This window comes from Felis catus, chromosome X, assembly GCF_018350175.1.
Source record: "Felis catus isolate Fca126 chromosome X, F.catus_Fca126_mat1.0, whole genome shotgun sequence".
In the NCBI taxonomy this organism is placed as follows: Eukaryota; Metazoa; Chordata; class Mammalia; order Carnivora; family Felidae; genus Felis; species Felis catus.
In genome coordinates this window covers 39,796,744-39,820,497 of record NC_058386.1, presented here as the reverse complement: position 1 = coordinate 39,820,497, position 23,754 = coordinate 39,796,744, and the positions used below count along the sequence as shown (strand labels likewise).

The 23,754-nt window shown below is 46.4% G+C and overlaps 1 long non-coding RNA gene across 1 annotated transcript; it reads right to left on the bottom strand.

Annotated features, from left to right (window-relative positions):
• Positions 1-2,593: 2,593 nt before the first annotated feature.
• Positions 2,594-16,926, bottom strand: LOC123383420. The gene is made up of 3 exons (XR_006593130.1): positions 16,436-16,926; positions 16,213-16,350; positions 2,594-2,653 (listed from the first exon to the last, which is right to left on the bottom strand). It is a non-coding gene; the product is annotated as an uncharacterized LOC123383420 (long non-coding RNA).
• Positions 16,927-23,754: the final 6,828 nt, after the last annotated feature.

Genomic DNA, 23,754 nt, shown 5'->3' with positions numbered 1-23,754 from the left:
CCAGTAGAAAGAAGGAAAAGATAATTGCCTACCTTCTGGTCCAAGCGATCAAAATTTATTTCGTATAGGGGCAACTGGGTGGCTCAGTCAGTTGAGTGTCTGACTCTTGATTTCAGCTCAGATCACGATCGCAGGGTCATGGGATCAAACCCCACGTTGGGCTCTGCGCTGAGCATGGAACCTGCTCGGGATTCTCTCTCTCTCCCTGTCTCTCCCCCTCTACCCTCTCCCCCTGTTGTGCGTGCACACTCTCTCACTCTCTCCCACTCTCAAAAAAAATATATATATATATGTATTTATAATAAAAAATATTGTTTATAATTGGTGGTTTAGAAATGTTCCTTTCAGCTTCACAACTCATGCGATATGGACATTTTTAGGGGAGTCATCAAATTTGGGCAAAGCTCTATCAAGTTTCCTTCAGGACTTTCCAAGTTTTCTTGTTCTGTTGGTGGATCTTTAATATTCTGTAATATTCTTTGGATTGACCACACTGGTTGTCCAATATGTCCGCACCGTCTTACTGTGTGTTGTGTTGGGAACTGTGTGTTATCTTCATCGCTCTTGCCCACACCCCGTTCTATTTTGCCTTGTTTACTCCTGCTCTCAAAGAAAGGCCTGTCTGGTGAGCCTCTGACAGCCTCGCAGATCGACATCAGCACCAAGTCTGGATTCGCTTTTTGTTTGACCAAAATGACCGATGAGCACATTATTAGAGCCCGTTAAGCCTAAATTAGATGTGTCCCCAGTGCAACCAACACTTGCTGAATTCCTACCGTTAACCTCTGACAAAGATTCCCTCTTTGACCAAACTCTACTCAGGCTCCCCTGAACTTTTCAGCCGGGTGTCAGCTTTTGGATTTCCATATTCATCTTGCCACTGTCTAGTTTTAGCAAGAATCCCGCTAACGTCGGTTAAGCCAGCATCCCTCACCTTCCATAGCTGGTCACCCTCCATATATGACCCGGTTCCGGATCCTCCACCGCCCCTCCCCCAGCGATGTCTCATTACCCTAGCCTGCCCTCAGCAAGAATCCTGATAGCTTGGTTTACCCAGAATTCCCCTGACCCCCGACATTTCTTCTTAGCCATTTTCCATCCGCAGATACACCCCCCCCTCCCTGCTCCTAGGCTATAAATTTCCACTTGCTTGTGCTCTATTCAGAATTGAGCCTGGTTCTTTACCGAAGTTTCTTTTCACCTATTGTAAGAGCCCTCGATAAACTCTGGTTTCACCCTTTAATTCCTATCCGCCTCTGTTTTTCCTTTGACACTTGCTGCTTGCTAATCCGATGCTACCGAACACAAGGAGAAGTAGAAAAGAGTGAGAGCAGAAAAGGGATGGCAATCATAACCAACTCAAATTTTATTTTTTTTTTAATTTTTTTTTCAACGTTTATTTATTCTTGGGACAGAGAGAGACAGAGCATGAACGGGGGAGGGGCAGAGAGAGGGAGACACAGAATCGGAAACAGGCTCCAGGCTCGGAGCCATCAGCCCAGAGCCTGACGCGGGGCTCGAACTCATGGACCGCGAGATCGTGACCTGGCTGAAGTCGGACGCTTAACCGACTGCGCCACCCAGGCGCCCCATAACCAACTCAAATTTTAAAAGTCTGCATTAAAAAAAAGCACAACATGTGGGGCGCCTGGGTGGCTCGGTTGGTTGGGCGTCCAGCTTCAGCTCAGGTCACGATCTTGTGCTTCATGAGTTCGAGCCCCGCGTCAGGCTCTGTAGTGACAGCTAGGAGCCTGGAGCCTGCTTCGGATTCTGTGTCTCCCTCTCTCCCTCCCCTTCCCCTGCTTGCACTCTCTCTCTCTCTCAAAAATAAACATTTAAAAAAGTAAAAAAAAAAGAAAGAAAGAAAGAAATACAACACAGTATGGGGCACCTGGGTGGCTCAGTAGGTTAAGTGGCTGACTCTTGATTTCGGCTCCAGTCATGATCTTATGGTCGTGAGTCCCAGCCTCACGTCGGCTCTGCACTGACAGTGCGGAGCCTGCTTGGGATTCTCTCTCTTTCTCTGCCCTTCCCCTGCTCGTGCTCTCTGTCTCTCTCCCTCTCTCAAAAATAAATAAATACAATTTAACACAAAGAAATAGAATACAAATTGCAAATACAAAATTCAATTTGAAAGTCAATACTTATTTAGAACTAGGAAGTATATGCCATCAAATTACAAGTGTAAAAACACATGCCATGCAAGTTTTAAAGCATGTAACACAAATATGACAACGCTTCCTGAAAAAGACACACAAATTTTATTAATTAATAGACCAACCCACTTCCAAAGCGTGTTAGTTGTTTTGTTGTGTTTGTGGCATTGTAAAGTATTTCCTAGTAGGAGAAAGCTGCTCTGACTAGCCATCACTGAGAACCAAATCTTCCACGCAGAATTTTACACATATGATTGGCTTCTGCCTTTGTGCATTTCAACAAAAGCACAAATATAATATGGAGTAAAAGAATATTGACACGGGGGCGCCTGGGTGGCTCAGTCGGTTGAGCGTCCGACTTCGGCTCAGGTCATGATCTCGCCATTTGTGGGTTCGGGCCCCGCGTCGAGCTCTGTGCTGACAGCTCGGAGCCTGGAGCCTGTTTCCGATTCTGTGTCTCTCTGACCCTCCCCCGTTCATGCTCTGTCTCTCTCACTCTGAAAAATGAATAAATGTTAAAAAAAAATTTTTTTTAAGAATATTGACATGAATATGCAAACAAAGGCAGAACTGGTTTTTCTACAACAGAGGAGGGAGATCGGTTGAACAGGACAGAACGGATTTCACACATCTATGCCCAAGAATCGTTTTGTATTGGAATCTGTTATTTACAACTTCAAGATTTGGAAAATGGCTCCGGTAGAACCCCAACCTCATAACCCAGAGCGTGCCCTTTAGATGGTGGGTAGTTTTCCACTGAGGCATGCTTTTCCACTACAAGTTTTCCCACTTGTAATCAAAAACAACCTTAAAGAAAGATTATTCATGATGACAAAATAGTGTTGGTCTCCCCAGGTCTGGCCTGATTGTTTAGATAGGTGCAGGAAGAGGGTTAATGTCCCACATAAGAGGCCTTCTTACGTTTGCTGGAAATTTTCATAAGGAATCTCAGATTGGCTTTTAAAAGCCTTTTATTATTTGCCTTGCTGAAGCTAGGAAGCCAGGCCAAGAAACTCTCACCACCGGGATTTACCTGCAGTACCTATAAGTAAATTTGAGTAAATGCCTTTTGTGTTGAGGTCCCCCAATCCAGTTACCAGACCAGTTCTCCATAGAGCCAAAATTTAGTTCTTTAAAAAAAAATTTTTTTTAATGTTTATTCATTCTTGAAAGACCGAGAGAGAGAGACACAGCACAGCAGGGGTGTGGCGGAGAGACAGGGGGACACGGAATCCAAAGCAGGCTCCAGGATCCGAGCTGTCAGCACAGGGCCCGAGGCGGGGCTCGAACTCACAGACCACAAGATCATGACCTGAGCCGAGTTGGACGCTCAACCGACTGAGCCACTCAGGCACCCCCAAAATGAGAGGCTTTTAGAGGCAGGAGGGAGCAGGGACAAGGAAGTTATACTAACATGAAGTGGATTGCTTATGGCAAGGTCACTTTCCTTTAGGGGATCACAAGGGCCTATCAGGTAGTTCCTGACCGACCGGTGGAAGATTCCATTTCTGGGAGAGCCAAAACTGTAATTAAGGATTATCTCAGTTTGGTGGCGTGGGGTTTAACGTAAGCGACGCCATTTGGGCCCTGTTGTCTTGTTTTCAATAGGTTTTTTTTTTCTGAAGAAGAAAAAAAGGGGGCTTCCTTATAAATAGAAAATAGGACGTTGCCTTAATCTCTTTGGGCTGTTATAACAAAATGCCGTAGACTGGGGGCTTATAAAACAACAGACGTTTATTGTTCACAGTACTGGAGGCTGGGAAGTCCAAGATCAAGGCGCCACCAGATTCAGAGTCTGGTGAAAGCCCACTTGCTTCTACACGGCCATCTTCTCTCTGTGTCTTCACAGGGCGGAAGGCGCAAGCTAACCCTCTGAGTTCTCTTCTATAAAGCGCATTGATCCCAAACCACCTCCCAAAGGCCCCACCCCGTCGTACCACCAACGTTGGGGATTCAGTTTCAACACACGCATTTTGAGGGGACGCAAGCATTCAGACTATAGCAAACATTAAACTAGCCTCGGTAATATTCCAAACAAAACTACCACCGTCCTTCAGCAATGCGTTCGGTCGTATGTAATTAATTCTCGCTCCTCCGCATCTTGGGTTAGAGCCTACCTCCTAATTCAGCCCACTGATTCGGTCTCAAAGTTTTCTAACTGATGCCGTGGGAAGCCCGTGCCGAAGAGCCTGTTCTTTGAAGTACCCAGTACCGTCCTTGTCCATGGGGTTCAAGAACACCCCCCCAAAAAGATCTGTAGATGACACAGACTTGAAAGGGCTGCATTTAATTTACTACTGATGTTTCCAAAACATCGGTCGGCGAGCTGGCTTTGGATCCTCTGTCCCCCCTCTCTCTCTGCCCCTCCCCCGCTCCCTCTCTCTCTCTCTCTCTCTCTCTCAAAAAAGAAAATAAGACATTTAAAGAAAAGTTTTAGACGTCATGTCTATAAGCATTATGATTAAGACTGTTATGAAGGAAGGTAATGAATACTGCATCTGATTTATGAAATTGGATAAACATATTTTTAGAGAAAAATATTGAGGCATAATGTAAAATAAAATACCAACATAAGTCATATAATATAATAATCCTGAGGCATAATATATCATGAATATACCAAGTGCATAGTTCCATACAACTCATCAATAACAATTCATCAAAGAAACTCAATTTATTTCCAACACATCTTTTTCACAAGACAAAAGAACAAATCTTTGTAATCGTCCAGGGGCTCTTCGAAATACCTGAAAGATAGTTTTAGGTCGAAAAAGATATCTCGAGGGTTTTATTTTGTTTTAGGTTTTACTTAGGATTTGCTGTAGACAGGGCAAAAATTAAAAAAAAAAAAAAGTTACCAAAAGAAGTTATCACTTGATCGTGATGGGACCATGGGTAACAAAGAAACCATACGTCGTTACCCGTTTAACCAAAGTGTCAAGAAAACGTTTTTAACATGTATAGAGTTTGGGGCGCCTGGGTGGCGCAGTCGGTTAAGCGTCCGACTTCAGCCAGGTCATGATCTCGCGGTCCGTGAGTTCGAGCCCCGCGTCAGGCTCTGGGCTGATGGCTCAGAGCCTGGAGCCTGCTTCCGATTCTGTGTCTCCCTCTCTCTCTGCCCCTCCCCCGTTCATGCTCTCTCTCTGTCTCTCTCTGTCCCAAAAATAAATAAAAGTGGGAAAAAAATTAAAAAAAAAAACATGTATAGATTTTAACATGCCTATAATGAATTTTAGCTCTTTAGCAAGTGAGAACTTTTGTTTAAGTGACCAATAGCACAGTAGAGTCAACAAACAGCATAGAAAATTGTCATCTAGGCAAAATACAGAGAAAAAGTATTCACACTATACATAAAGGCAAAAAGTAAACCAAAGAAACAAGCCATCAAAGCTGGGCAAACTTTGCTCAGAGTTTAACCCATTTCATAGCCTTTTAGCCTCAAGGATTACAAACTAAGGCAAATAAAATCCACTCTCCAAGTTTGGCTTTTTGTTAAGCTTGTTCATATTCTGGAATAAACTGACACTTCACTTTAGGGCAGACCTCAGAGGGTTTATAAGTCAGAACTCATTTAGTAACAATACTAAGATGCTGTTAACATGTAACATGTTTGTCATTACTGTCTTTAGTCACTGAGTACTTATACATTTAAACAATGTCTCACTCTCAATTTCCAATATGGTAAATATCATTAGCAACAACCCAGAAAAACAGTAACAACAAACTACCTTTTGGGCGTCCTTTTGGAGATCCCCCTTCTACCCGCTCCCCCCCCCCAAAAAAAAAACAAGCAAAAAAGAAAAACTTTTAGAACTGCCAATTCTGAGACAAAACTACTATTTTGATGGAAACGCAAAACCACACACGCAAGTGTATCTTCCTGAAAGTGTTCCTCCTAAGTATTGTTTTAATCATCTATGCTCATGATAACTAGGGGGACCCACTTGGAAACCCAGAGCTGGTATAAAGTTTATTTTAAGCTGAAGACATTTGAGATTCAACAGATGCAGGAAAATAAAAATAAAAAAGGAAAAACAAAAACTCTTCTCAGAGGTTCCCTTACCTGACTAAAAGCAATTCCTCTTTAGGTTAGATCTACTCCCAGAAGGGAGAATGCCGATAAAACCTACCCCCAAATTCCTCCTCCAGGGGAGTTTTATGGCCCAAGAAGGAGAGTACTCATACCTATATGGAGAAACATCACTAGAAACTCTTTATCTCCTGTGTGTTCTCCTGAAAACCCACTTCTCCAATCATCATTTGTTTTCTCATTAATGCCTTTGTCTCCCTTCCCTTCGCCTATCAGCATGGCATATAAGCCCCAAGTTCTAACCACCCCTTTGAGTTACTCATCACTGAGTTCTCCCACATGCATGTGCATTGCACGAACACATAAACTTTGGGTTTTTTTCTTCTGTTAATCTGTCTTTTGTCAGTTTAATTTGCAGTCCCCAGTCACAGAATCTAAGAGAGTAGAGGAAATCTTTTTCCTCCCCTCCATAACTATTAACTAAAATAATTTCTATTGCACAGAGAGGACTGTGGGGGGAGCAGGAAGGATTGAGAACTGTCTGTCACACACCAGGATTTGATGCATTTGTAGAGCTCGTGAATACTCAATACTCATAACACAACTTCCTACAAGCACACATATTCTTTACACAAACTCTCAGTGTGGCAAAAATGAACACACTCCTTCACAGACTCAAAGATAGAGCCTCTCTGCAAGCGTATAAAAAAAAGAAGTGAAGCGTGTAAATCTGAAGCTATACTTCATAATCAGTGTTTTAGCATTCTAACTTATTTAGGAATGATCCAGGCATCCAATGAATAGCCACTATTTCAATTTAATAGCAATCCAATTTCTGAGCACCCTGAAAATCTTGGAAATTCTCTTCAAATGGGCAGACTACAAAGTGCAATTTCTGTCGTCATAAAATTTGTGAGCATAATGATTCCATCTGGTTAAACACAAATTTATATTTCTATAAGCTTAAAAAGTAAACCAAAGAAACACTAGTTTATTTGGTCGGTAAATCTCTGCAAGTTAGGAAGAACATAAACACATGGAATAAATCAGAGAAAATGCATCTGTTTTTATTAAACCCCCAATAGTAAGCTAGTCTTATTGACTGAAGATTTACCTAAATTAAGATATTGGATTTTTAAATGTTTTTGAGTTAGTTTCTGTAGGGTTTTTTTTTTTATATATATAATTCTAGCACATTTAAAAATTGGAACTTCAATTTTCTTATTTTCTGGTAATTTGGGGAATATTCAATGTACGGAAGTGCTTATTTATTTCTACAAGCCAATCAGAACAGGCTTAAGGAAGTCAGTTGAACCTCTCCCAGACAGCACAGAACTTGCATGTGTTTAGACAAGAATCGTTTTGCGGGGCGCCTGGGTGGCTCAGTCGGTTTAAGCGTCCGACTCTTGGTTTCAGTTCAGGTCACGATCTCACAGTTCGTGAGTTCGAGCCCCACATTGGGCTCTGTGTTGACAGGGCGGAGCCTGGGATTCTCTCTCTACCCCCTCTCTGCTTGCACTCTCTGTCCCTCAAAATAAATAAATAAATTTAGGGGCGCCTGGGTGGCTCAGTCGGGTGAGCGTCCGACTTCGGCTCAGGTCATGATCTCGCCGTTCGCGGGTTTGAGCCCCGCGTGGGGCTCTGTGCTGACAGCTCAGAGCCTGGAGCCCGCTTCGGATTCTGTGTCTCCCTCTCTCTCTGCCCCTCCCCTGCCCGCCGTGTCTCTCTCTCTCTCTCTCTCTCAAAAATAAATAAACCTTAAAAAACATAATAAATAAATAAATACATACATACATAAATATTCCATTTCTCTGGAGAACCTTGACAAATACAAGGTTTTAACCGATTACAGTTAAAACATCGTTTTCAAATTTTACAAAAATATGGGACCGTATGAGTATATTACTAAGGCCCATCCTAGGGCCTGAGAAAGGCCATGCATGTGAAGGGCTTTACAGGAAATCTCCCTTTATTTCTATTCAGGCTTCAAAACTAAACTCTGACCCGCAAAGAAGGTTTCCCTGACCCTCGGCTGTCCCTTTTCCCCTCCCAGATAAAAATGATCGTTCACTTCCCATGCTGCTTCTGTATCATGTATGTGAGGCTCCTTTCATTTAGTTATGTTTTAAGTTTAGTTATTTTTTGAGAGAGAGAGAGCGGGCGAGGGGCTGAGAGGAGAGAGAGAGAGAGAGAGAATCCCAAGCAGGCTGTGCACTGTAAGCCCAGAGCCCTCTGCGGGCCTCGATCTCTCACAAACTGGGAGACCCGTGACCTGAGCGGAAATGAAGAGTCTTATGCTTCACTGACTGAGCCACCCAGGCGCCCTGCGGCCACTTTTAGACAATAGCCTTGAGCAGTGAAAACTTGACCAGAGTAAAAAGGCCACAGCCTCAAAATATCCACAGGCCCTAAACTAACCAACCGGCTACTTACAACCAGGCACAGTTACCAAAAAAGGAAAAAGTCCGCTCATCCCCATACCTCCTCATCCTCCCCTGTTGAAAACCGCTCCCGCTTGCTGCCTTGTTGCTGTCTCCCCTGTACTGTCCTGCTCGCCACTCCTTTGTGTGGGTTCAGTAAACTTCGATCTCCTTTGTTCTCCCTCAGGTGAATCACCCCCTACGCCCTGGGCTTCTGCCCCATCACCGCCCCACATTTGGGGACCCCCATCCGATTGAGACGCCATATTTGGTGGCCCATGCAGGGAGACTATGCACCCCCCCACACACACATTTGGGGGAACCCTACATGAGGGGCCTTTGCCCCTCCGGGGCTCCCCCCGGAATTCTCTGGGAATTTCTTGAGACTTTCCCTTTGTGGAGCGAGTCTAGTTTTCCTTGGGGAACTGACGGCCTGTGGCTGAGGTTACTTCTCAGTGAGGATCCGCAGCCCCAGAGGGAACCAGCCCAAGACGCTTGCCCAAAAGGGTGGGGATTTCCCCTTTTGCCCTTCAGAAGCATTCTTCCCTCCCTCTCCTTTCTCTTTTCTCTTCCCAGACAACTGAACATCTCTGGCCCCTCTACTCCTTTGGACTCGTCCTTGGGCTGGGTTCTTAAAAGCTGGAACAAATGTGACTCCCCCACCCCCTTGCCAAAGGCATAAGGAAAAATATCTCATCTTTTTATGTTTCCTGGCCTCAGCTCAAAGTCCCAGGTCTAGAGCTTTGGCCCTTTCGCGGAACTCTTATCAAAATACTATTTTCTTATAACACTGTAATACCTCAACGTCCTTTGCCAGCACCCCTCCAAATGGTTGGAAGTCCCATACATGCAAGCCTTCACGACATTGTCCCCAAACTCCGACCTTCGCAAAAACTGTAGAACATGTCTTACACGGTTTCATGGCCCTAAATCAGGACCCCGAACTCAGGGCCTCTTGCCGGATGTGTTTGGCCACTAACCAGGCCAATAACCCCCCTTTCCGACCTACTAGACGAGGAGTATCTAAATAGGCCTCTTTCTGATAAACCCAGGTTGCTGGAGGAAACACAGGCCATCCCTGACCAAGGGGACACTGACCTTCTCTCACGGCTCCTCCTGATAGACCCCGGTTCCTCTAGGTGTGTGTGGGGGCTTCTCCCTCACTCATTTTCTGGGCTAATGGCTATGAAAATTGGAGCCAACTACCTCTGGTTGGGCTACCTCAGACCAGAGACTTTAAGGAATATTCTCAACCAGCTGCTCAAATTCCTTTTGTTTCGAGGAAGTTCCCTGTCTTCTCCAGCCCAACACGGACTGCCTATTTTTACTTATTTGTGCAAAAACATGGCACCTGCTCATCTGTCCCAGCTCATGAGCTTTGGTTTTTTTTTTAATTTAAGTCCCAAGTTAGTTAAGGTGTAGGGCAAAAATGATTTCAGGAATAGAATTTAGTGATTCATCACTTACATAGAACACCTAGAGCTCATACCGACAAGTGTCCTCCTTTAATGCCCATCCCCCCCACGCAACACCCGGCCAGCAACCCTCGGTTTGTTCTCTGTATTTACGAGTCTCTTATGGTTTGTCTCCCTCTCTGTTTTCATATTAGTTTTGCTTCTCTTCCCCGGTGTTCATCTGTGTTGTATCTGAAATTCCAGATGAGTGAAATCGTGATATTTTTTCCTCTGACTGACTTATTTCGCTTAGCATAATGCACTATAATTCCAACCACTTTGTTGCCAATGGCAATATTTCATTCTTTTTGATAGCCGAGTAGTATTCCATTGTATATAAATACCACGTCTTCTTTATCCACTCATAAGTCAATGGACATTGGGGCTCTTTCCATAATTTGGCTATTGTCGAGAGCGCTGCTCTAAACATTGGGGTGCATGTGCCTCTTTGAATCAGCACCCCTGTAGCCTTTGGATAAATACCTCGTAGTGCAATTGCTGGTCATAGGGTAGGTTTATTTTTAATTTTTTGAGGAACCTCCATACTGTTTTCCAGAGTGGCGACACCAGTTTTCATTCCCAAAACAGTGCAAGAAGGTTCCTCTTCATCCACATCCTTGCTGACATCTGTTGTGGCCTGAGTTGTTCATGTTGGCCACTCTGACCAGTGTGAGGTGGTATCTCAATGTGATTGTGATTTGTATCTCCCCAATGATGAGTGTTGTTGAGCATCTTTTCATGTGCTTGTTGGCCATCTGGATGTCTTCTTTGGAGAAGTGTCCATTCTTCATTGGATTATTTGTTTTGGGGTGTGGAGTTTGGTAAGTTCTTTATAGGTTTCGGAGACTGACCCTTTATCTGATATGTCCTTTGCAAATATCTTCTCCCATTCCATGGGTTGCCTTTTAGTTTTGCTGATTGTTTTTCTTCACTGCGCAGAAGCTTTTCATCTTGACGAGGTCCCAATAGTTCATTTTGCTTTTGTTTCCCTTCCCTCTGGAGACATCCAGCTGATGAGCCTTGAAACCAGGAACACTCTTTCTCTTCCTTCTGGGCTTTGAGGCACTGCACATCTTCTGCTTTCCCTTCCCCCTCCTCCTGTTTCTGCACCACCTTGGGTGCAGTCTGCACGACTGGCTCCTTTACCCTCCTTGGTGCCTCCAGCACCATTGGTCCCTGCTCCTACCCTCGCTGTCAATGAGAAAAGAGCACCCCGCTGGACTTACACCACCCACTTGAGATTTCCCCACCAGTGCCCCAGGCAAAGACTGACAATGGGGAACAAATTGATTGGCCTTTTAAAGCAGGCTTAACACCCAGTGTGGAGCCCGATGCTGGGCTTGAACTCATGACCCTGAGATCAAGACCCCAGCTAAGATCAGGAGTCAGATGCGTAACTGACTGAACTACCCAGGCGCCTCTTGCTTGACTTTTAAGTGGACCCAGGTGGGACATATTCGGTATGTAAACTAACTTAAGTTTGTTGGTTTAATTAAGACAGACATGTCTTTGCAGAGTTAACAGCATGAAATATGAAACGTCAAATAAGCTTGTATTATCTCTGCTGTGATTGGTTAGCAAAAAGACCTAAAATGATGGTTAATTGTACCTGTCCCAAAGTTTTTACGGGTAATTGTTCAGATAGCTTTCAAACCCTTTGGCAACTTGAAACTTCAAAGTTTTGCTTGGATGACAAACTGGATTGAATTCGTTGGACATATAAGTCTTTTCCAAGTGAGATAAAATACTGAAGCATTGATTACTGAACATGGGTTTGTGCTTCTGGCTTCTTATTGCAGAGAAGCTAAAGATACTTGGGTCTGTTGGAAAACATGCTTTGTGCCTTATTGATAAAATGTATTCATCGATTTGCCATCTAAAGAATTCTGGTGTAACCGACGATTCACAATTGGGTCCTACTTAGTTTTCCCTGGAGACTAACTAAGGTCTCTAAGAGTTGAAATTCTGCTAAATATAGTTAAGGCTGATTAAATAAGGGAAATAACTCCATATGTAGGAAAGTAAGGAATGAGAATACATTTTTGTTGGAGGAAAAAGAAGGTAATGTTGTCCTAAAAGGAGACTGGTTGTTTGGAGAGAAATGGCCTGGAATAAAATCTGAATGTGAAAAAAGAAAGTTGTAGAAGGTTCGTGAAGGGAAATCTTTGGACAGGGATTTTATGTGTGGTCAAGACAGACTAAGATTGAAACGAATGGATTTTTTTTTTAATTTTTTTTTTCAACGTTTATTTATTTTGGGGGACAGAGAGAGACAGAGCATGAACGGGGGAGGGGCAGAGAGAGAGGGAGACACAGAATCGGAAACAGGCTCCAGGCTCCGAGCCATCAGCCCAGAGCCCGAGGCGGGGCTCGAACTCACGGACCGCGAGATCGTGACCTGGCTGAAGTCGGACGCTTAACCGACTGCGCCACCCAGGCGCCCCAGAAACGAATGGATTTTTAAAGTACACTGGTATAAGGTTGAAAGTCTACTTTTCTCTCTGTGAAACAGAGATCAAGATTTCTTGGATCGTTGGTCTGCTCTTGATAGAAAAATGTAAATGAAGGTTTTCTTTTTTCCTCTTTTTTTCCTGCTCAGAAAAACCAGTTTCTATGTTTTGTCTTTATCAGGTCTTTGATGATCCATAATCCTATTTAGGCATGTGCTTTAAGGCTTTCTAAGGTTTGGGGGTTTTTAATGTTTGTTTGTTTGTTTGTTTGTTTGTTTGTTTGTTTGTTTGTTTTGAGAGAGACAGACAGACAGAGAACATCCCAAGCAGGCTCCACACTGTCAGCACAGAGCCCGACCCAGGGCTCCCACCCATGAACCGTGAGATCATGACCTGAGCCAAAATCAAGAGTCGGATGCCTAACCAACTGAGCCACTCAGGTGTCCCAGAACTTTCTAATGTTTTTAACAAACTTCCCTGAGATTTGAATTGTAAACGAAGGCTCTTTGACGAATCAGTCTTGTTTCGTTGGTGTGTTATGTTTGACTAATCAGGCTTGTTATGTTGGCGTGGTATAAAGTCATCACTTGATATTCTGATGACTAAAGTGTTATGGGTCGCATAGATAACTGAGTGACCTTGCCAATTGCATTATGATGAACTCTCATAGCAGATCTTTAACCATGTCCATTTTGGGGTCTTTTGTCACTTACTGTTATTGTTCTGATGCTTTTGGGAAACAAGTTTCATCTTCAAGGAGATTCATGAAAAGGGACCTTTAACAAATACAGGTTGTTAATATCTTTAAAATCGTAAAACTGAAACGGGTAAGAATTTCCAGAACTAACCAAAAGGCTCTGTTCAAACTGAATAAGAATTAGTAACATGGGGCTAAATGAACCGAGGAAGATGATTACAGTTTTGGTGATTCTCGTTTGAAACACCACTGGTTTTCTGTTTGCTCTTCCAGATTAAGGAAATTTTCTCTTAAGTTTTCTATGACTTGCAGAAACGTGATAAAGTATTCATTTGTGAACAAATTAAAGCATTTAACTTTTTTCTATACCTGAACCCTCTGAAATTCAAAAAGTCTCAGTGAGTGCCCTTTCTTCCATGGCAATCACAGTTATTTACATAAGTTCCATAAGAATCCCTTCTCCTTGTAATGGGACACCCATGGGAAATACTGTTTATTTTACCAAGGCTTTGCCTGCAACGTCATATTTGAAAGAGACATGCATAGACTCAGATATGACCGGACAGTTTTAAGGAACTAAGGTTGACTGGGGCCCCTGGGTGGCTCAGTTGGTGAAGCGTCCAACTTCGGCTCAGGTCATGATCTCATGGTTCGTGAGCTTGAGCCCCGCGTCGGGCTCTGTGCTGACAGCTCGGAGCCTGGAGCCTGCTTCGGATTCTCTGTCTCCCTCTCACTCTGTCCCTCCCCCACTTGCATGCACACACACACTCTCTCTCTCTCCCTTTCAAAAATAAAGAGTAAACATTAAAAATTTTTAAAAGGAACTAAGGTTGACTTTATGGAGCCAATAAAGCCCCTTGGAAATGTTGGCCTGATAGCTTGCTTACGGAGCTCCCAGCAACCTTACCAGGAGAGTAAAGAAGGCCACTTCCTGGCAGGTACAGGAACCTCAGGATATCTTGGGGGCCTCGCAAAAAAAGAAGTCACCCAAATCTACAGACAGTGCCACCACGTCTGATGGCCAGTATTTGGCTTGGCTTCTGGCCTTGAGAGTCTACTAAAAGTTCAATCGAAACGTTCCAGCAAAGCAGATTTTAAAAGATCTGTACGATCGATCACTGTTCTTGCTGAACTTATGTAAATAATTAGGCCAAATTTGTTGAACACGGACTTGTCTTTCGAACGAGTTAATCTTGATTTGGCTACCTCTGGAAATAAGGGTGATTTAGAATGAACCGTTATGTTTCAGCACCACACCTTTGTGGATGTTAAATTCTAGTTCTGATGGTCTTTGAATGTTTGTCGTTTGGCTAAGCTAGAGAACTTGAGGTAAACTTCAGAAAACTTGCCACGATAGCTCATGTATAGACAGTCTTCCTGCTAGTTACTCTGTGGGGATAATAACAGGCCCCTGGGGCATATGGTTGTTTGAACATCTGGGAAATGGGATGGACCCCCCAGCAGTTGTGTAACTCAGCTAGCACCTTGACCAATTCTGTGTGGCTGGGGTGACAAAGTCGCTCCTTAAAAGCCTGAAAGCACCCCATTCCATGGGGTTAGCTATGAACTTGCGGAAGTAATGGGTGGACCCACTTATGATTGGATTGGATGCGACACTTGGGGATGCCCATATCCCAGACAAGTCTTCCACTTGCCAGTGATTCTTTGTAATTAGGATAGTGTTAAGGCTAGATATCAAAGAGGGCTTCTTGATGGTTTTATCGCCTGGCCACCTTCGTCCTAGGAGCTGTCCTTATCGATGTAGAATTGTAAATAGAGGCTTTAGCCAAGCATACCGTGGCCGCCTTTAACCAAACCCAACTCGCAGTCACCCATAAATTCAAAAGGTGGCCTTCCAAAACCGAATGGCTCTTGACATCCTGACCGCAACTGAAAAGGGAACCTAGACGGGGCACCTGGGTGGCTCAGCCGGTTAAGCGTCCGACTTCAGTTCAGGTCACGATCTCACGGTTCATGAGTTCGAGCCCTGCGTCGGGCTCTGTGCTGACAGCATGGAGCCTGGAGCCCAATTCAAGTTCTGTGTCTCTCCCTCTCTCTCTGCCCCTCCTCTGCTCACGCTCTGTGTCTCTCTCTCTCAAAAATAAATAAACATTTTTTAAAAAAGAAAAAAAAAGAAAGAGGAACTTATGCTTTATTAAAACAGAATGTTAAGTATATACTCCGGGTTACCCCAGAAATGTGACAAGAAGACATGAATACTCAAATTGGCACTGGATTTATTTTTTTTTTAATGTTTATTTACTTTTGAGGGACCTCAAGCAGGGGAGGGGCAGAGAGAGTGGAACAGAGGATCTGAGACGGGCTCTGCGCTGACAGCAGTGAGCCCGAAGCAGGGCTTGAACTTACGAACCGTGAGATCGCGACCTGAGCCGAAGTGAGATGCTCAACCGACTGAGCCACCCAGGCACCCCCAAATTGGCTCTTTCAACGATCCCTCTCTTTCCTTTAATGATGGGTTCCGCTCCCGGACTAGAGGAAGATTTTTGTCAACCACCAGAGGACTCTGATTTGGACTTCTTTTTCTTCTGGTTATTTTAATTATGTTTTGCCGTTTTCTTCCATGTGTCTCCACCTGCTGCCGAGTCTCCCTCACTGCCACGACTTCAAGCCAACAGACGATCCTCTGTGCTCAAGGAGACTCCCGTAGGTTATCGCCTCCAGACACGGCTGCCTCTGCCTTTCCTGATTCCCACATACAAATTCCCAACTGACCAGTGTTGACCCATAGGTAAGGGACAGCTCTATGCCCCTATTCAGCAGGCAGAAGTTACCAAAGATAAGACTGCATAACAAACTACCCCAGACTTAGGGTGGAACAGCAAACAGTCATTGGTTCTCATCTCTCCTAGCCTGGGGGCTGACCGAGCTTAGCCTGGTGGTTTCTCGCCCAGAGTCTCAGAGGTAATCACAGCCAGATGGCCTGCAAACACCCCAACAGCTGGGGCCCCGGAACAGCTGGGGACTCCCCAACCCTCATTCCCTACCTCCACGTGGTGTCTCCAGCCGTGGCGGCTCCAGGGTAACCGGGCTTCTTGCGTGATGGCTCAGAGATCCAAGGTCTAAGTCACATAACTCGATACGGCTTCTCTGTGGCTCTCTTTCAGGACACACCCCTTGGATCTCTGCACAGTGGGAAATAATAGAGTCCTATTAGAGGCAAGTCATTAAAGCCAGCCCGTATTCAAAGGGAAGGCAGTTAGACCCCACCTCTTGATGGCAGGAGAGTCGTTAAATCTGTGGACAGGTTTCAAACCACCAGCCCATCCCCTGGCTCAGTCTCCTGGAGACCTCGCTCCCCGACAGGTGGCCAGTCAAGTCGTGTGACTCCTGACAGCATCTTAGCTCCTGATGGCGTCGTAGTTGGTAACCTTCGCTCCCTGTAACCGTTCGGTCAAACGGACGTACTACAGTCTTCGGAAAGCTTTGAAGGAACGGGATGTCAATGCACTCTTCCCCATCACCTCCTATCGCAACCGCTCCGGGCACACGCTACTGGGGCTCAGCTATCTTGCAGACAAAACGCTTACTTCTTTCTTGTTTGTCACGTAAACGCACGCTAATTTGCTTCAGCTAAGAAGGAGTCATTGTTGGGGCGCCTGGGTGGCGCAGTCGGTTAAGCGTCCGACTTCAGCCAGGTCACGATCTCGCGGTCCGTGAGTTCGAGCCCCGCGTCAGGCTCTGTGCTGACAGCTCAGAACCTGGAGCCTGCTTCCGATTCTGTGTCTCCCTCTCTCTCTGCCCCTCCCCCGTTCATGCTCTGTCTCTCTCTGTCCCAAAAATAAAAAAATAAAAAAATTAAAAAAACGTTGAGAAGGAGTCATTGTACTACCACATATCCTCAATGTGTACATATATATATTTTTTTAATGTTTATTTATTTTCGAAAAAGAAAGCGTGAGCGGGTGAGGGGCGGGGGGGGCGCAGAGGATCTGAAGTGGGCTCCCCACCGACAGCAGTGAGCCCAAAGCAGGGCTCGAACCCACGACGTGGGGCTCGAACCCACGAAACAGCGAGACCATGACCTGAGCCGAGGTCGGACATTCAACCCACCCAGCCACCCAGGCGTCCCACTCAACGTGTATTTCAACAAGAGTGGGTTTCGAAGCGAGTGGAGAACCGTCTAAGACAGAAATGGCCTCCAAGAATCACTTCGTTTGATGTTAATTCAGCTTGACTTTTGCTTCCTTCGGAGGACATCTGCTCTGTCCGCCTCGCCCTGACAGGCCAGCGTCCCAAGCCTGGGGCCGGCATGCTCTGTTCTTTAACCTTCTAAGTACTTCCAAACATTTTTTCCTTTAATCCTCCCCAGAGGCCGGCAAGGAAGGTATTTGCCTGCAGTGTAGAGATGAGGAAAATGAAGCTCATTTCCGTCTGACTCTGTTCATGTCCCAGGGCTGCTGTGACAAATGACCATGAACTTGGTGGCTTAAAACAACAGAAAGGTGTCGTCTCACAGCCCTGGAGGCCAGAAGTCTGAAACCAAGGTGTCGGCAGGGCCGCGCTCCCTCTGAAGGCTCCAGCTTCTGGTGGCTACGGGTGTTCCTTGGCTTGCGGCCGCGTTGCTTTCATCTCTGCCTCTGTCCTCACGTGGTCTTCTCCTTGGCGGCTGCGTCTTCTCCTCCTCTGCCTCTTGTCAGGAAACTTGGCGTTGGATTTCGGGCCCACCTGTAGAATCCAGGATACCCTCCCCATGTTAAGATCCTTGACTTCATTACCCCTGCGAAGACCCCTCTTCCACATCAGGTCACACCAGAGGTTCTGGGGGTGGGATATGGACATACCTTTTGGGGGGCCACCATTCAGTCCACTGCAGACTCTTTCCCACGCACAGGCCACAGCCGGGCAGGGCGAAAGCGAAAGGGACGTCCAACTTTTAGCATGGCTAAAGGTCACTGGTTGAGGTCACTGGTGCAAGCTGACGAACCTCCCCGAGCCTTAGTTTCCTTGTTGGCAAAATGGGGATAGGGGCGCCTGGGTGGCTCAGTCGGTTAAACGTCCGGCTTCAGCTCAGGTCACGATCTCGCCGTCCGTGAGTTCGAGCCCCGCGTCGGGCTCTGGGCCGACGGCTCGGAGCCTGGAGCCTGTTTCCGATTCTGTGTCTCCCTCTCTCTCTGCCCCTCCCCCGTTCATGCTCTGTCTCTCTCTGTCTCAAAAATAAATAAAAAACGTTAAAAAAAATTTTTTAAAAATGGGGATAATAAGTACTTACCTCACTATGTCGCTGAAAGTGTTAGAGAAGATTCTATGCTGGGTGCCACCTTCCAAATGTGCCCAGGATTCAGCCACTTCTCATCACCTTCCCAGCTACCACTGGGTTCCAAGTCAGTATCACATGTCACCCAGGTCTCTGCCTCCTTACTGGCCTCCCTGTTTCCTCTGTCCCTTCCCTTCCATCTATTCCCCACATAACAGCCAGAGGGATCTTTAAAAAAAAAAAATCACACCCCTCCTCTGCTCAGAGTCCCCCTCTCCATGGTTGGCATCAGACTCTGTATAACCTAGCCCTTTGCTACACTTCTGGCCTGGTCTCCTGTCACCCCACTCCCCTGCATACTCTACTCTAGAAACACTAGCCTCCTCGATGCACCTGGATTCTACCAAGTCTGCCCCTGCCTCAGGCCCTTTGCACTCGCTGTTTCTCTTGATAGCCACATAGCTCATGCTGGCTCACTCTTTCGCTCTATCCAGGTCTCTGCTCAAATGTCACATTATCAGAGAGGCCATCCACTTCTATAGAAATGGCAGCCTGTGGTGAGCTGAGTTGTGACTGTCCGAAAGGTGTGTTGAAGCCCCAACCATCAGTACCTGTGAGTGGGACCTTTTTTGGACATAAGATCTTACAGATGTAATCCAATCAAGATGAGGTCATGTCCCCTCACTGCGGGCCTTAATCCAGTATGGCTGGTGTTCTTAGAAGAAGCAAAGAGAGCTGGAGACATGCAGGGGAGAACACCATGAGATAACAGAGGCAGAGACTCGAATGATGTGTCTACAAGCCAAAGAACACTCAGGTTTGCCAGCCACACCAGAAGCTAAAAGAAACGTGTGGAACAGATTTTCCTCTAGAGCCTTCAGACAGCACACGGCCCTGCCAATACTTTGATTTCAGACGTCCAGCCTCCAGAACTGCAAGAGAGTCGATTCTCATTGTTGTAAGCCACCCAGTTTGTGGTCGTCTATTATTACACCCCCGGAAAAGCAGACACACCCTCGCCCCAGTCACTGCATTTCTTTACGTTTTAGTTTTCTTTGCATCATTTAACATATTATAACCACGTTTGTTTATTGTCAATCTCCAGCAAACTAGAGTGAATGCTCCAGGAGAGCAAGGACTTCGTTTTGTTTACTACTGTGACTGCTGGTGCTTAGAACAGTGCCTAGGATATAGTAAGTGCTCAATAAAGACTCGTTGTGTGAACACATTACAGAAGAATGCCAGTAGAGCCCTAAGCGTGTGCTTGGCACACAGCCAGTTCTCAGTAAATGATAATGACTATTATTGTTGCTTTCATTGCTCCCACTAAGGCCTTTTCCCTCAAATAAATATTCTTCTTCACGTACAGCTCCCCAACCTACCAGCCGCCAATCCTTGGATTGCCTCCACTATGCCTTCCTCAAGACGGTGGGACTCAGAGAACTTTCAAGGAACGATCACAGTTATTTTCTTTATTGCCTTGTATCTCTAACTCTAGTCCACACAACCCTAAAATCCAATAACTACAAGTCCCGAAAGTAACCATAATATTCTGTCACTGTCACTTTCGGTCACCGTCTACCTTTTAAGCAAAACGATTTTTTTAATGTTTATTTATTTTTGAAAGAGAGAGACAGACAGACGGGGTTCGAGCAGGGGAGGGGCAGAGAGAGAGAGGGGGACACGGAGTCCGAAGCAGGCTCCAGGCTCCGAGCTGTCCGCACAGAGCCCGACGCGGGGCTCGGACCCACGGACTGCGAGATCGTGACCCGCTGAGCCGACTGAGCCACCCCAGGCCCTTTCAAGCAGTCATGGGCTGGAGCGAGTTTCTACTGGATCCCGAGAGGCGATTGTTCCCAACTCCAAATTCAGTAACATCATGTCAGTAGCTTGAAACCAGCCATTGTGGGAGTATTGGCCCCGTAGGAGATGGTTAAATGATACAAGCCGGGACTTCGGATTTTTAGGGTCTTTGTTGGTTTGTTTGTTGTTAAACACTTACCAACTCCGCAGAGATGAGGTGACGCTTGCGTTCGGGGAGGATCCCCTGAAGGTGACGGGCGCCAGTCATTAGCAGCAAGGCCTGCAGATGCTGGGGGATGGGTGCGCAGAATTGGAGAAGGAATGGAGGGGTGGGGGGGGGGGGCGGGGCACCAGCAGTGGTCACTCTACCAGCACAAATCCACCGAGCTTCCGCGTGGGCCCCTTCGGAGCTATTTCTTCCCTGAGAGAACAACTACCCAAATCAGCTAAGGCTCCTTGTCAAGCCCGGGAGCACCTCCATTACTGAGTCTCCAGTAGGAACTCGGTGGTTAGGGGGACTAGATCAACTCTGTCCCTGACCCCGATCCGTTCCTCTGGTTGCATTTATTCCAGGACTTGATGGCCACGAGGAAGAAGGGAGTCTTCTGAAAGCCTGTGCCCTCCCCTCTTCTTGGCCCCCATCACAACTCAGTGTCCGATGCAGGGCTACACAATGACAGTCCCGGGCCCCTTGACAAATAGATATCAAGGTGTTTTTTCTTCCGTGAAGAAGAGGACGATGCATAATATACAACCACGGCAGCCATGGACTCACGGGTTGGTGAGTAGCTCCATTTCCATGGAAACAGAGAGCAGGACGGGGGAAAAAGAAAGACTTTTTAGAATAATAGAAGGTTTTGTGTTGTGAGTTGCTTTTTTTCAAATAAAGCCAGCAAGGTACCTCCATTCTCTCAGCGCTGACCCCTGCATTGTTCTCCGGAGAAGCCAGAAGACAACAGGACAGAATGCCAAGAGGGCACCTGGCCACTCGACGGGCCTCCCACCAGCAAGGCGCCTGGAGCTGGCAGGAGACCACACAATGTCAGCCCTGAAGAGGCAGAGATGTTCAGGGAAAAACAAAAACAGTTACCCCCCGCCCCAGGAAAACAAAGCCTTATGCAAAGAGATAGCTGCTTTGTACAGGTCCTTTCAACTTAACAAAAAATGATTATATATGTGCCTTAGAGGAAAAACAACACCCTTCATTGACACATCGTTTTGAAATTATGATAATAATTGCCAGTTATCATCCAAGGTCTCATAGTTTGAGGTGCTACAATTCTACCCGTCTTCTGCAACATTCTTTTCCCGGGCCCTTTGGGGGAGAGGCTGGGAGAGCAGACTGGCCATGGGGTGCTGGGTTCTGTTTTACACCTTGACCTCACTCTAGAGACCAACCACCTCTGTGGGCGTTCCGTCCCTTGGCGTCTAGTTGGGCTCGTGGAGCTCCCCCCTGACCCACCCCAGGGGCAGCCAAGCACCGACCTCTCCGCTCACATGCCTGATTCGCTTCATGCAAGTTTCAGGGAAGGAAACCCATTTTAAGAGAAGTGAAGGACCCTACAGCCCACACGCAACTGCCATAAAGAGAAAAAGTAGACTGGAGGAAGAAACACACACACACACACACACACACACACACACACACACAAGTGATGAGCGCCTCGTTCTCTTTTTTCAGAAAGTCTAGTTTGCCTTGGTAACCGTGACTCATAGTTGCCATAGTGATGAGTCCAGTTGCTAAGGAAACCTAATTTTATAGGCAGAACCTGAAAAAAAAAAAAAAGAGTTCTACAGGGCTCTTAAGTTTGGGATCTTAAGTTTTACTGAGTGGTAGCGTTCTTCCAGAAGCAGCCTCTGGGATAAGGACTCAGACAGAAGTGATTCGCGCAGGAGATGTTCCCAGGAGGAAGCGCTAAGGGGATGGGAAAGTTGGCGAACAAGGCCATGAATTGAGTAATGCCCAACCTCAGCCGATCCCACAGGAAGCTCCGAGGCCAAAGGGCTCTTCAAAGTTTGGTTGGTCTGGAGGCGGGCGAGCTGGATTCTTGCCTCTGTCAGACTCTGGCCACGGATCACTCCAGGGACGGGCGTCTTCCGGCACTTGTGGCCCCAGGAACCAAGTGGAGGCCTCTGTAGAAGGTGGCAGGCACCAACCGTCAGCAGCCAAGCCCACCGAAGGTGGGGAGAGACACTTCGCACCAGTGGAAGTGTCTGGGGCCTTCCGGAGGCCCGTTACCAGTGTCCAAGCTACTTGCGAAACAACATGAAAACAAGGTGGGGAGCAACGGGGAAAGTGAGGCACTTGCCTAAGGCACAAACTTTCAAGGTGTGCCAAAATCTCAGCCACAGAGATAAATACTACCTCAGTGTAATATCTCTAAAAGTCAAAGTCGGTGCAAAAAAAAAAAAAAAAATCCGTGATGACAAAACGGCGTCATCATTTTGCATAAAGACAGGATCCAACTCAGCCTCATTGCCTCAGTGTAATCCAGGCTCTGGGTCTTTTTTTTTTTTTTATCTTTATTTTTGAGAGAGAGAGAGAGAGAGAGAGAGAGAGAAACAGCGTGTGAGCAGGGGAGGAGCAGGGAGAGAGGGAGACACAGGATCCGAAGCGGGCTCCAGGCTCCAAGCTGTCAGCACAGAGCCCGACGTGGGGCTCGAACCCACGAACCGTGAGATCATGACGTGAGCCCAAGTCGGACGCTCAGTCGACTGAGCCACCCAGGCGCCCCCAGGTTCTGGGTCTTTAACTACAATAACAGGCGGCTGGCCTGTGGGCTGCAGTTTGCCAATTTTATTTCTTATATTATTGTATTAAAATACTATGTACCTTGGGGCGCCTGGGTGGCTCAGTAGGTTAAGTGCCAACTTCGACTCAGGTCATGATCTCATGGTTGTGGGTTCGCGCCCTGCGTCGGGCCCTGTGCTGGCAGCTCGGAGCCCGGACCCTGCTTCGGATTCCGTGTCTGCCTCTCTCGATTCTGTGTCTCCCTCTTTGTCTGCTCCTTCCCCACTTGTGCTCTGTCTCTCAAAAATAAATAAACATTAAAAATAGATTACTATGTATCTTCATTGCTGAGTGTTTGGGCGCTAACCCCTTAAGTTTTGCACGGAAGGCGTGCCTCACCTGCCTCACTCTAGTCCCAGCCCCCTGCTCAGGTCAGACGACATCTTGATGTGGGCAGCATGCAAGGACTCCTATCCTGTGACAATTATTCCCATCAATACACACACACACAAATGTGTTTTCAAATTCCTCCCCTTTCCCGATCTCCAACCCAGATTCTTGATCCCAACAGGATCAAGAGGTTTTTTTTTTTTTAAGTTTATTTATTTATTTTGAGAGAGAGAGAGAGAGAGACAGAGAGCAGGACAGGGGCAGAGAGAAAGAGAGAGAGAATCCCAAGCAGGCTCCGCACCGTCAGCACAGACCCCGATGCGGGGCTGGAACTCACGAACCCGTGAGATCATGACCTGAGCCAAAGTGGGACGCTTAACTGACTGAGCCACCCAGGCGCCCCAACAA